We start from the raw sequence: 13171 nt of genomic DNA, 5'->3' as shown, positions 1-13171 counted from the left end.
GGGGTCTCCAAACTTTCTGAACAGGGGGCCAGTTTACTGTCTCTCTGACTTTGTGGGGGCCGGACTGTGGCCATTGGGAGTACAAAAGGTCCCAGCGTCAGTGGGAATAAACAATGCGCCATCTTTGATATCAGTGGGAAGATATGTGCTCCATTATTGGGAGAAATTGTGCCCCATTGTTGGTGTCATTGGGTGAGATTGTGCTCCTTTGTTGGTGGGAGGAGTTGTGCCGCATCATTGATGTCAGTTGGATGAATTGTGCCTCATTGTTGGTATCAGTGGATGACATAGTGCCCCAAGGGCCTGATAAAAGCTAGCAAAGAGCCACATCTGGCCCCCGGGCCGCAGTTTGGAGAGCACTGGTCTGTCACATAAAATCTCAATAAAATACATTTACGTTTTTGGTTGTAACATGACAAAATTTGTAAAAATGTCAGGGGGTATGAATACTTTTTCCAAGGCACTGTATGGGATCTGCTACTGACAGCTTGCTACCAGATACCACAGCCAGGGCCGCCATCAGGAATTATGGGGCCCATTACACAGCTTCAGGCATGGGCCCTCCTGGAGCAAAGAACCGGGGGGGGGGGGGGGTGCTGCCTCCTGAAATTGAGAAGCGGGGGGGGGGGGGGCTGCCGCAAATTGAGAAGCAGGGGGGCCCTTTACAAAAAAGAAATAAAGAAAAATAAAATGTATATGAAAAAGGGGGGGTAGCCATCCGGGGCACTGGCTCATATTTAGACTTAAATGCAAAAAAGATAAAGAAAAATAGAAATAAAAAATATATATTTTTTTTTTTAAAAAGGGGGGTTGCCATCTGGGGCCCTGGGGACCTCTGGGCCCTTTAATAAGAATATATATATATATATATATATATATATATATATATATATATATATATATATACACACACACAAATTATTACTCTTTTTTATAAAAAGGAATTACAAAAAAAGGGGGGTTGCCATCCGGGACCACTGGGCCCTTTAATTTAAAAAAAAAAAACCTTTGGGCCCTTTAATAAAAAATAAAAAAAAGGGAGATGCCACCCAGGGCCCTTTAATAATAATAAAAAAAATATATATATATATATATATATATATATATATAAATTAATTGTTTTATAAAAAAAAGGGGGGTTGCCACACGGGGCCCTGGGGACCTCTGGGCCCTTTAATTTTATATATATATATATACCGTATTTATTGGGGTATAGCGCGCCCCCGATTTTGTACTTACAGTTTTGGTGTCTTGCGCGGCGTCCATCGGCGGCCTCGTCGGGTCCGGCGTCCGTCTGCGGCTTCGGGTGTCCTTTTCGTCGGGTCCGGCGTCCTTCTGCGGCGTCCTCCTCGCTCGTTTCCCGCTTTCCTGCGCCGAGTTTGAATACTGCGCCGGCATATACCGAGCGCAGTACACTCGGGCAGGCTTGGCTACTGTCGCGCTCACGTCCTGTACGTCCAGGAAGTGAGTGCGGAAGGAGCCCAGACTGCCCGACTATACACAAGTGTACTGCGCTCGGTATATGTCGGCGCAGTATTCAAACTCGGTGGCGGGAAAGCAGGTATCGGCGTATATCGCGCACCCACGATTTTGCCCCGATTTTCAGGGCAAAAAAGTGCGCGGTATACACCGATAAATACGGTATATATATATATATATATATATATATATATATATATATATAAATATAAATAAAAAAAAGATATACAAAAAAGGGGGGGTTGCCATCTGGGGCCCTGTGGGCCTCCAGACCCCTAAAAAAAAAAATCTGGCCCCTGGGGACCTCCGGGCCGCTTACAGGTGTTCTGCCTGTACCCCCCTGATGGTGGCCCTGACCACAGCATACCTTCAGAGGTGTAGTGGAGTCCATGCCTAGATGGGTCAAGCCTGTTTTGGTGGCAAAAAGGGACCTACTCAATATTAGGTGAACCCTCATAATGTTATGGCTGATCAGTATATGTCCCAACTTATAGAAGATCCCCGTTCCTTACAAATCCAGAACGCTCGCCTCCTCACTCCCGGTGATTGTTGTGAAAGGAACAGAAGACACGGGAACACTTATTAATGAAAGGGAAAGGAAAGCTTTGCCATATTATTAAATGGCACTGAATATTGAATGTCACCTTTGGGTAGGATGATGTTAATAACACGAGAAAGCGAAGTCTATTACGACGGAGGAATTAGATCTGCAGGACTTCAGCGCAGGAAATAAATTCAGAGGGGCTCGAAATTTAATTATTATAGTCATATTTAGTTTTGTGGCAAGAGACGATTCAGACTAATGGGTTACATGGTGTGAAAAGAGCGCCTGGGATTAGCGGGATGAGACGAGATGTTAATGGTCGGGTAGAGCAGGGACCGCGGTCCTAGTTTGGATATCATAAAAAGGCTCCTGCAGCTCTTTCCAGGTAGGACCAACTCCCAAGAGCCCTGGGGTGGTGGAGCTGTTGGATTAGGGAGTGCTGCAATTAGTGTCAGGGCCGTCTTAACCACTTAAGGACCTTGGCTGTTTTTCAGATTTGGCGTTTACAAGACTAAAACTGTTTATTTTTTGCTAGAAAATTACTTAAAACTCCCAAACATTTTATATATATTTTTTCTAACACCCTAGAGAATAAAATGGCGGTCATTGCAATACTTTTTGTCACACCGTATTTGCGCAGCGGTCTTACAAGCGCACTTTTTTGGGGGAAAAAACACTTTTTTTAATAAAAAAATAAGACAACCGTAAAGTTAGCCCAATGTTTTTATATATTGTGAAAGATAATGTTACGCCGAGTAAAATGATACCCAACATGTCACGCTTCAAAATTGCGCCCGCTCGTGAAATGGCGTCAAACTTTTACCCTTAAAAATCTCCATAGGCAATGTTTAAAAAATTCTATAGGTTGCATCTTTTGAGCTACAGAGGAGGTCTAGGGCTATAGTTATTGCTCTCGCTCTATCGATCGCGGTGATACCTCACTTGTGTGGTTTGAACACCGTTTTCATATGCGGGCGCTACTCACGTATGCGTTTGCTTCTGCGCGCGAGCTCGTCGGGACGGGGCGCTTTAAAACATTTTTTTTTTGTTTTCTTATTTATTTTTATTTATTTGATTATTTTTTACACTGAAAAAAAAAATGGATCACTTTTATTCCTATTACAAGGAATGTAAACATCCCTTGTAATAGAAAAAAGAATGACAGGTCCTCTTAAATATGAGATCTGGGGTCCAAAAGACCTCACATCTCATATATAGACTTAAATGCCGCCGATAACGGTGATCTCGCGGCGAATCCGCCGCGGAGACCACCGTTATCGTTTACAGGACCGCTCACAGTAAAGATGGATATCTCGGTTGTGGCAGCAGCTGCTGCCATAACCAAAGTATCCATCTCTTCAGGCGGCGATCTGGGTTACGATAATGGTGGTCTCTGCAGCGGATTCGCCGCAAGATCACTGTTATCCGCGGTGGGAAGAGATGGGCCGCCTGAAGAGATGGGCCCTCTCCCAGTGCGGATAACAGTGATCTCGTGGCGAATTCTCCGCAGAGACCACCATTATCGCCGCCTGAAGAGATGGATACTTGGGTTATGGCAGCAGCTGCTGCCATAACCGAGATATCCCTCTTCAAAGTGCCGACGTATATATACAGTGGGCGGTCCGGAAGTGTATTCTCAGCCCCCCTCCCGATGCTCTCCCGCGCCCTCCGCCGCTTAACATTGGTAGCGGTGGAGGCGATCGGGTCCTCTCTCCTGCTTGGTATGGAGACGAGTGAGGGGAAGATGGCCCCCCACACGTCTCCATACCATAGCAGGGCGGAAGCGACGTCAAAACGTCACTTCCACCCATAGCTCTTAAAGGGCCATTTATTTGGTAATTTTGGGCCAGATTCAGCTAGAATCGCGTAAATCCGCGGCGGCGTAACGTATCACATTTACATTACACCGCCGCAAGTTTTACGGGCAAGTGCTTGATTCACAAAGCACTTGCCTGTAAACTTGCGGCGGCGGAACGCCCAATTCAAATGGGGCGTGTATCATTTAAATTAGGCACGTTCCCGCGCCGAACGTACTGCGCATGCTCCATTTTGAAATTTCCCGCCGTGCTTTGCGCAAAATGACGTCGCACCAACGTAATTTTTTGAACGGCGACGTGCGTTACGTCCTTTCCTATTCACGGACGACTTACGAAAAAAAAAAAAACATTTGAAATTCGACGCGGGAACGACGGCCATACTTTAACATGGCTAGTCTAAATATCGCCGTAAACTGCTAATTAGCATACCTGACGCGGAAAACGACGCAAACTCCACCCAGCGGGCGCCGAAGTATTGCATCCTAAGATCCGAAGGCGTACGAAGCCGTACGCCTGTCGGATCTTAGCCAAATGCCGTCGTATCTTGGTTTGAGGATTCAAATTAAAGATACGACGCGGGAAATTTGAAAATACGCCGGAGTATCAGTAGATACGCCGGCGTATTTCATCTGTGAATCTGACCCTTTCTCTCTTTTTTTTTTTTATTGTATTTTAGTGTAAATATGAGATGTGACGTCTTTTTGACCCCAGATCTCATATTTAAGAGGACCTGTCAATATTTTTTCTATTACAAGGGATGTTTACATTCCTTGTAAAAGGAATAAATGTGACCCATATTTTTTTTTTTTTTAAAACAGTGTAAAAATAAATTATATTTTTTAATTTATTTTTTAAAGCACAGCGTCCCGACGAGCTTGCGCGCAGAAGCGAGCGCATACGTGAGCAGCCCCCTGCATATGAAAACGCTATTGGTAGAGCGAGAGCAATAATTCTAGCCCTAGACCTCCTCTGTAACGCAAAACATGCAACCTGTAGAATTTTTTAAGGGTAAAAGTTTTCCGCCATTCCACGAGCGCGCGCAATTTTGAAGCGTGACATGTTGGGTATCAATTTACTTGGCGTAACATTATCTTTCACAATATAAAAAAAATTGGGCTAACTTTACTGTTGTCTTATTTTTTTAATTAAAAAAAGTGTATTTTCCCCAACAAAATGGGCATGTAAGATCGCTGCGCAAATACGGTGTGACATAAAAAATATTTTATTCTCTCGGGTGTTAGAAAAAAAATGTATAATGTTTGGGGGTTCTAAGTAATTTTCTAGCAAAAAACAAGGGCCAGATTCACAGAATAAGTACGCCGGAGTATCTGCTGATACTCCGGCGTACTTTCAAATTTGCTGCGTCGTATCTTTATTTGTAATTCACAAACAAGATACAACGGCATTTGGCTAAGATCCGACAGGCATACGCCTTCGGATCTTAGGATGCAATACTTCGGCCGCCACTGGGTGGAGTTTGCGTCGTTTTCCGCGTCAGGTATGCAAATTAGCTGTTTATGGCGATCCACGAAGGTACGCGCGTTTGTCGCATTCTCTTACGTCGTCGCTAGTTGGCTTTTCGCGTCGCAAAGTTACGGCTGCTATTTATGTGGTGTAACAATAGACAGCCCATGTTAAAGTATGGCCGTCGTTCCCGCGTCGAATTTCAATTTTTTTTTTTTTGTATAAGTCGTCCGGGAATACGAAAGTACGTTACGCACGTCACCATTCAAAACATAATGTCGGGGCGACGTCATTTCGCGCAAAGCATGGCGGGAAATTTCAAAACGGAGCATGCGCAGTTCGGCACGGGAACACGCCTAATTCAAATGGTCCCCGCCCCATTTGAATTAGGCGGGCTTGCGCCGGACGGCTTTACGCTACGCCGCCGCAAGTTTACACGCAAGTGAATCAAGCACTTACGCTGAAAACTTGTGGTGGAGCAACGTAAAGGACATACGTTACGCCGCCGCAAAGATATGTGAATCTGGCCCCAAGTTTTTAACTTGTAAACACCAAGGCCCGGATTCTCAAATGAGTTACGTCGGCGTATCTCCAGATACGCCGTCGTAACTGTGAGTCTGAGACGTCGTATCTATGCGCCTGATTCTTAGAATCAGTTACGCATAGATTTGTATAAGATACGACCAGCTTAAGTCTCTTACGGCGTCGTATCTTAACTGCATATTTACTCTGGCCGCTAGGGGCGTGTACGCTGATATACACCTAGAAATATGTAAATCAGCCAGATACGCGAATTCACGAACGTACGCCTGGCCGACGCAGTACAGATACGCCGTTTACGTAAGGATTTTACCGGCGTAAAATTACCCCTGCTATATGAGGCGTAGATGCGGCGTACCAATGTTAAGTATGGACGTCGTTCCCGCGTCGAATTTTGAAAATTTTAAGTCGTTTGCGTAATTCGTTCGCGAATAGGGCTGGGCATCATTTACGTTCACGTCGAAAGCATTGGCTTCTTGCGGGTTAATTTGGAGCATGCACACTGGGATACTTTCACGGACGGCGCATGCGCCGTACGTAAAAAGCGTCATTTACGTGGGGTCACCTAAAATTTACATAACACACGCCCACATCTACCACATTTGAATTAGGCGGGCTTAAGCCGGCCTATTTACGCTACGCCGCCGCAACTTTCGTTTGAGAATACGGCACTTGCCTGTAAAAGTTGCGGAGGCGTAACGTAAATAGGGTACGTTACGCCCGCACAAAGATACGCCATTCTAGGTGAATCCGGGCCCAAATCTCAGAAAGAGGCTCGGCCCTTAAAGCGGAGTTCCACCCACAATTTCACTTTTTAAATATAAATACCCCTGTAATACACAAGCTTAATGTATTCTAGTAAAGTTAGTCTGTAAACTAAGGTCCGTTTTGTTAGGTTGTTACAGCATTTAAATAGTTTATAATCTAGAAATAGACCGTGGCCATCTTAAGTGTGGGCATCATGAAGCCAGACTGTATGACTTCCTGGATTTCAGCTTTGCATATCTCGCACATGCTCAGTGCACAAGCAATGTAATAGGTTTCAGTCAGGTTTGCAAGGACTACTGGGAAACATGATGCCTATCCCAGAAACCCTTGCAAATAGCCTAGGCAAATAAGGAGGAGGAAGTAATGAAGGGCTACAAAATAAAGGTATTTACAAGCAACAAAATAAATAAAAATTGTCCATTCTGAACACTATGAGATTAGAGCATGCAGCACAGACAAACATAAAAAAATTGGTGGAACTCCACTTTAAGTGGTTAAGACCAATATCCACAACAATAATGAGACGTTCCTACCAGTTATATGGCAAACGTATAACACAATGGAGATCCTATGAACATGTAGATCAGTTGAACAATTAGTATAGGGAGAGAAAAAAAATCATTCCTTTAACCACTTCCATACCGGGCACTTATACACCTTCCTGCCCAGGCCAATTTTCAGCTTTCAGCGCTGTCGCAATTTGAATGAAAATTGCGCGGTCGTGCTACACTGTACCCAAACACATTTTTTATCATTTTGTTCCCACAAATAGAACTTTCTTTTGGTGGTATTTGATCACCTCTGCGATTTTAATTTTTTGCGCAACAAATAAAAAAAGAGCGAAAATTTTGAAAAAAAATAATGTTTTTCTTTGTTTCTGTTCATTTATTTTGTAAATAAGTACCTTTTCTTCTTCAATGACGGGCACTGATAAGGCGGCACTGACGGGCACTGATAAGGCGGGCACTGATGGGCACTGATAAGGCGGGCACTGATGATGGGCACTGATAGGCGGCACTGATGGACACTGATAGGTGGCACTGGTATGCGGCACTGATGGGCACTCATAGGCAGCACTGATGGGCATTCATAGGCGGCACTGATGGGCACTCTTGGATGGCACTGATAGGCACTCATAGCTGGCACTGATGGGTACTTATGGGTGGCACTGATAGGTGGCATGGACGGGCACTGATAGGTGGGCACAGATGAGCACTGATAGGTGGCACTGATGGACACTGGTGGGTGGCATTGCTGGGCATCACAAATTTTGTTTGTGCCATGATGGTGCCAGTCAGTGCCCATTTGTGGGCACTGATTGGCATATGTTATGCATACATTTGTACATGTGGATGTCCATGGGGACTTACCTGGCCATCCACATGCACACTGAAGCTGATAAACTGCAGTTTATTGGCGCTTTGGCTTTTTTTTTTTTAAAGCCCATAAACTGAACTCTATGTTAGCCTATGTGCCCATGCACACCTGGGTGTTTTTTTAGTGTTAATGAGCTTTGGAGTTTATTGGCTTTTTTCTGAACGCCCGAAATTTGCATTCAAAGTGCCGTTTTTCAGCAGGAAAAAAATGCTCAAAAACGCAAAACGCCGAAAAACGCTGAAAGGAGGTGTAACTCAGCAGCATCCATGCAAATGGCTGCACCAGGGAACACAAGCCGATGTATTTTACATAGTTTACGTTGGACGTGAATATGACTAGGCGTAGGTTACGTTCACGCCGTAGGCAGTGATCCAACAAATCTTAGGCAGTTGTTCCGACGTTATTGTGAGCATGCGCACTGAAATGCGCCCACGGGACGACGCATGCGCAGTTGGCGATACGTATCTGTTCGGCGCTCGGCCCATCATTTGCATGGGGTCACGCCTCATTAGCATGGCTCACGCCCACTTCCACTTACGCCGACTTACGCCTTGGAAACCCAGCGCAGATTTGGAAGCACTGGCTTTGTGAATTCAGTTCTTGCCTCTCTGCGCTGCGTCGGCGTAGCGTAAAGGAGATGCGCCAGTGTCTGTGAATCCGGGCCAAGAGGTTTTCCCAACAGAAAAACTGCGATGGAGCTTTGGTCGGTAATCCCGGCCGTGTGTATGCTCCATCGCAGTTTTTCCCATAGAAAAACAGCCGGGCAAAAGTCCGCCGGTTTTCTCGGCGGGAAAAAAGAGAGCTGGTTCTGTTTTTCTGTCCGGCGGTTTTTGGCCAGTGTTCCCGTCGGAAAAACTGCGAGAAGCATACACACGGCCGGGATTCCCGGCCAAAAGCTCTCCTCGCAGTTTTCCCGTCGGGAAAACCGGCCGCATGCGTACGAGACTTTACATGAAGGTGCTCAAAATATCTCCTGAACCTCCACGGTTTAGGAGATATTTACAGAAATCACAGGCGCAGATGTCTACGACGCATGCGCTGTAGGCAACGGCGCGGGCGCACTTAAGCAGCAGCGATTGTGCCGTTCCTAAAAGAAGTCCGTGCCGTGACTGGCGGCTCCTGCGCGCATGTGCGGGAGTGACGTCATCGCGGCTCCGGGCAATCACAGCGCCGGAAGTAACCCCCGGAAAAGATGTCGGACACCCGAGCGGTGTACGAGGGCAGCTGCGGGGACTTCGATCGGAGGTGAGTATTACATAATAAGCTGTGCATACTAGCTCATTATGCCTTTGTCTTGCAGGTGGTGTTTTCCCCCCCAGCAAAAAAAAAAAAAAGTGGGTTTACTTCCTCTTTCAATTTTAGTCCATATAAAAAAAGATTATAGCAATGTGATAAGTTGTGTAACCATAAAGGGCCAGATTCACAGTCGAGATACGACGGAGTATCTCAGATACTCCGTCGTATCTCTCAGAGTATCTATGCGGCTGATTCATAGAATCAGTTACGCATAGATATCCCTAAGATCCGACAGGTTTAATTGTTTTACACTGTTGGATCTTAGGATGCAATACCGCGGTCGCCGCTGGGGGGAGTTGGCGTCGTAAATCAGCGTCGGGTATGCAAATTAGGAGTTACGGCGATTCACGACGGTTTTTCGCGTTCGCTACGTCGCCGCTAGTCTAGTTTCCCGTCGCAAAGTTAGTCGTCGTTTTGGGTGCCTTAACTTTACACAGCACACGTATGTTCTGTATAAAGTATGGCCGTCGTTCCCACGTCTAAATGTAAAAATTCACGTCGTATGCGTAAGCCGTCCGGGAATACGGAACTACACTACACGCGTCGCCGTTCGAAAAAATTACGTCACTTCGCGCAAAGCACGGCGGGAATTTCGAAACGGAGCATGCACAGTAGGTCTGGCGCGGGAGCGCGCCTAATATAAATGGCAAACGCCCACCAGCGTAGGTTTTCAGTGCAAGTGCTCTACGATACGTTACGCTGCCACAATTCTACCTGAATCTGGCCCAAAATGTCTATCCAGTACCGGGACAAGGTCATCCAGCGCCCAGGGCAAAGATGTCAAACTGCGCCCCCCCCCCTTCCCTTAGGGTAAGGGTCAGGGTGCGCCCATCCCAGCAGTATACCATTGTGCCCAGGGCAGTCCTGCCCAATCCTTGTCCATCCACAAATGGAAGCCTCCACAAGGGGATTAGAAGCAAAATCCAGCAGGAGCTCCAGAGTATAAAAGAGAAGAGAGGCGCCTCTAAGTGTAGCAATATGTTGCTAAATGTTGTACCTTTATTTAATGTAAGCATATTGTTACACTAATGCCCCGTACACACGATCGGATTTTCCGTTGGAATAACCTTGGATGGGTTTTTCCGACGGAATTCCACTCAAGCTTGGCTTGCATACACACGGTCACACAAAAGTTTTCTGAACTTTCGACCGTCAAGAACGCGGTAACGTACAACACTGCGACGAGCCAAGAAAATGAAAAACAATGCTTCCGAGCATGCGTCGAATTGTTTCCGAGCATGCGCCGGAATTTTGCACGTACGAATTGCTACAGACGATCGGATTTTTCGATAGGAATTTTTTTTCCATTGGAAAAATTAAGAACCAGCTCTCAATCCTTTTTTGGAGGAAATTACGACAGCAAAAGTCCGATGGAGCCTACACACGGTCGGAGTTTCCGTTCAAAATCCGATCGTGTGTATGGGGCATTAGAGGCGCCTCTCTTCTCTTTTATACTGAGTTGTGACATGACGTTACTTGTATATCAAGACATCGCTTGTATATCAAGGCAAAATGTATTTAAAAATGTTGCTTGTCTTGCAAAACGCTCTCAAACCAAATTACTCTCAAACCAAGGTCTTTATTGTATTTATTGCATGCTAATATTTATTTGTACCACCAAAAAATATACATTTGTTACATGTAAATATTTATTTATTATGCCGCGTACACACGACCGTTTTTCATGACGTGAAAAATGCCATTTTTTTAAAATGGTCATTAAAAACGATCGTGTGTGGGTTCCAGAGCATTTTTCTCGACGTGAAAAACGGCCGTTAAAAATTTAGAAAACGCTCTAATTTTTCGTGTCGTTTTTCACGTTGTGAAAAATGGTTGTGAGTAGGCTTTAACGACGGGGAAAAAAACGCGTATGCTCAGAAGCAAGTTATGAGAAGGGAGCGCTCGTTCTGGTAAAACTAGCGTTTATAGCACATCACGCTGTAACAGACAGAAAAGCACGAGACTGAAAAGCGCGAATCGTCTCTCACCAAACTTCTACTAACACTAAATCAGCAAAAGCAGCCCAAAGGGTGGCGCCATCCGAATGGAACTTCCCCTTTATAGTGCCGTCGTACCTGTTGTACGTCACCGTGCTTTGCTAGAGCATTTTTTTTCACGATCGTGTGTAGGCAAGGAAGGCTTGACAAGAATCACATAGAGAAAAACTTTGGGCTAGATTCAGGTAGAATCGCGCATTGTTACGGCGGCGTAGCGTATCGTATTTATGCTACGCCGCCGTACGTAAGTGAGGCAAGTGCTGTATTCACAAAGCACTTGCCTCCTAAGTTACGGCGGCGTAGCGTAAATGGGGCCGGTATAAGCACACCTAATTCAAATGAGGATGAGGGGGGCTTGTTTTATGTAAATGGGTGGTGACCCGACGTGATTGACGTTTTTTACGAACGGCGCATGCGCTCTCCGTGTACATATCCCAGTGTGCATTGCTCCAAAGTACGCCGCAAGGACATATTGGTTTCGAAGTGGATGTAAATTACGTCCAGCCCTATTCGCGAACGACTTACGCAAACTACGTAAAAAATTCTAAATTTGACGCGGGAACGACGTCCATACTTAACATTGCATACGCCTCATAGAAGCAGGAGCAATGTTACACCTTAAAAGCCTTACGCAAACAACGTAAAAAAATTCCGCCGGGCGCATGTACGTTTGTGAATCGGCGTATCTAGGTCATTTGCATATTCTACACCAAAAACGACGGAAGCACCACCTAGCGGCCAGCGTAAATCTGCACCCTAAGATACGACGGCGTAAGAGACTTACGCCAGTCGGATCTTAGCCTAATTTCGGCGTATCTTGCTTTCTGAATACAGAAAGAAGATATGCCGGCGCAGCTTTGAATTTACGCGGCGTATCTATAGATACGCCGGCGTAAATTCTTGCTGAATCCGGCCCTTTGTTTTTTCCATGACATTAAAAAAGATCGTGTGTATGCGGCATTACATCTAAAAATATAAATTTGTTACATGTAATATTTATTTATTACATTTAAAAGTATCTATTTGTTGCCTGCAAATATTTATTACATTTAAAAGTATCGATTTGTTATGTGTAAATATTTATTTGTTAGATCTAAAAATATAAATGTGTTGCATGCAAATAGTTATTAAAGCGGGGGTTCACCCTGTTAAAAAAAAAAAAAAATGTTTTTTTTTATTATTCCATTACTTTCGGCATCGTAGCGCGAGCTACGGTATGCCGGTCCTAAATTTTTAATCCCCGTACTCACTGTGCTATCGTTGATTGAAGAATCCGGGGAATGGGCGTTCCTATGGTGAGAGAAGGTGATTGACGGCCGGCCCTGGCACGTCACGCTTCTCCGGAAATAGCCGAAATAGGCTTGGCTATTCACGGCGCCTGCGCATAGCCTGTGCGCAGGCGCTGTGAATAGCCGAGACCTACTCCGGCTGTCTTCGGGGAGCGTGACGTGCCAGAGCCGGCCGTCAATCATCCTCCCTCTCCATAGGCACGCCCATTCCCCGCGGGAGTCGGATTCTTCAATCAACAATAGCACAGTGAGTACGGGGATTAAAAATTTAAGACCGGCATACCGTAGCTCGCGCTACGATGCCGAAAGTAATGGAATAATGAGGTGAAGGAGGGTGAACTACCGCTTTAATTTCATGTAAAAGTATCTATTTGTTACATGTAAATATTTATTTGTTATGCCGCGTACACACGACCGTTTTTCGGGTTATAAAAAATGACGTGTTCTTTTTTAATGTCATTAAAAACGATCGTGTGTGGGCTCCAGAGCATTTTTCACGATCTAAAAAATGGCCATTAAAAATATCGAACATGCTCTTTTTTTTCACAACGTTTTTAACATTGTCGTTTTCAAGGTTGTAAAAAATGGTCGTGTGTGGGC

This window comes from Rana temporaria, chromosome 5 (assembly GCF_905171775.1).
Source record: "Rana temporaria chromosome 5, aRanTem1.1, whole genome shotgun sequence".
In the NCBI taxonomy this organism is placed as follows: Eukaryota; Metazoa; Chordata; class Amphibia; order Anura; family Ranidae; genus Rana; species Rana temporaria.
The sequence above is the reverse complement of the archived record's forward strand: the minus strand, read 5'-3'. Positions refer to the sequence as shown.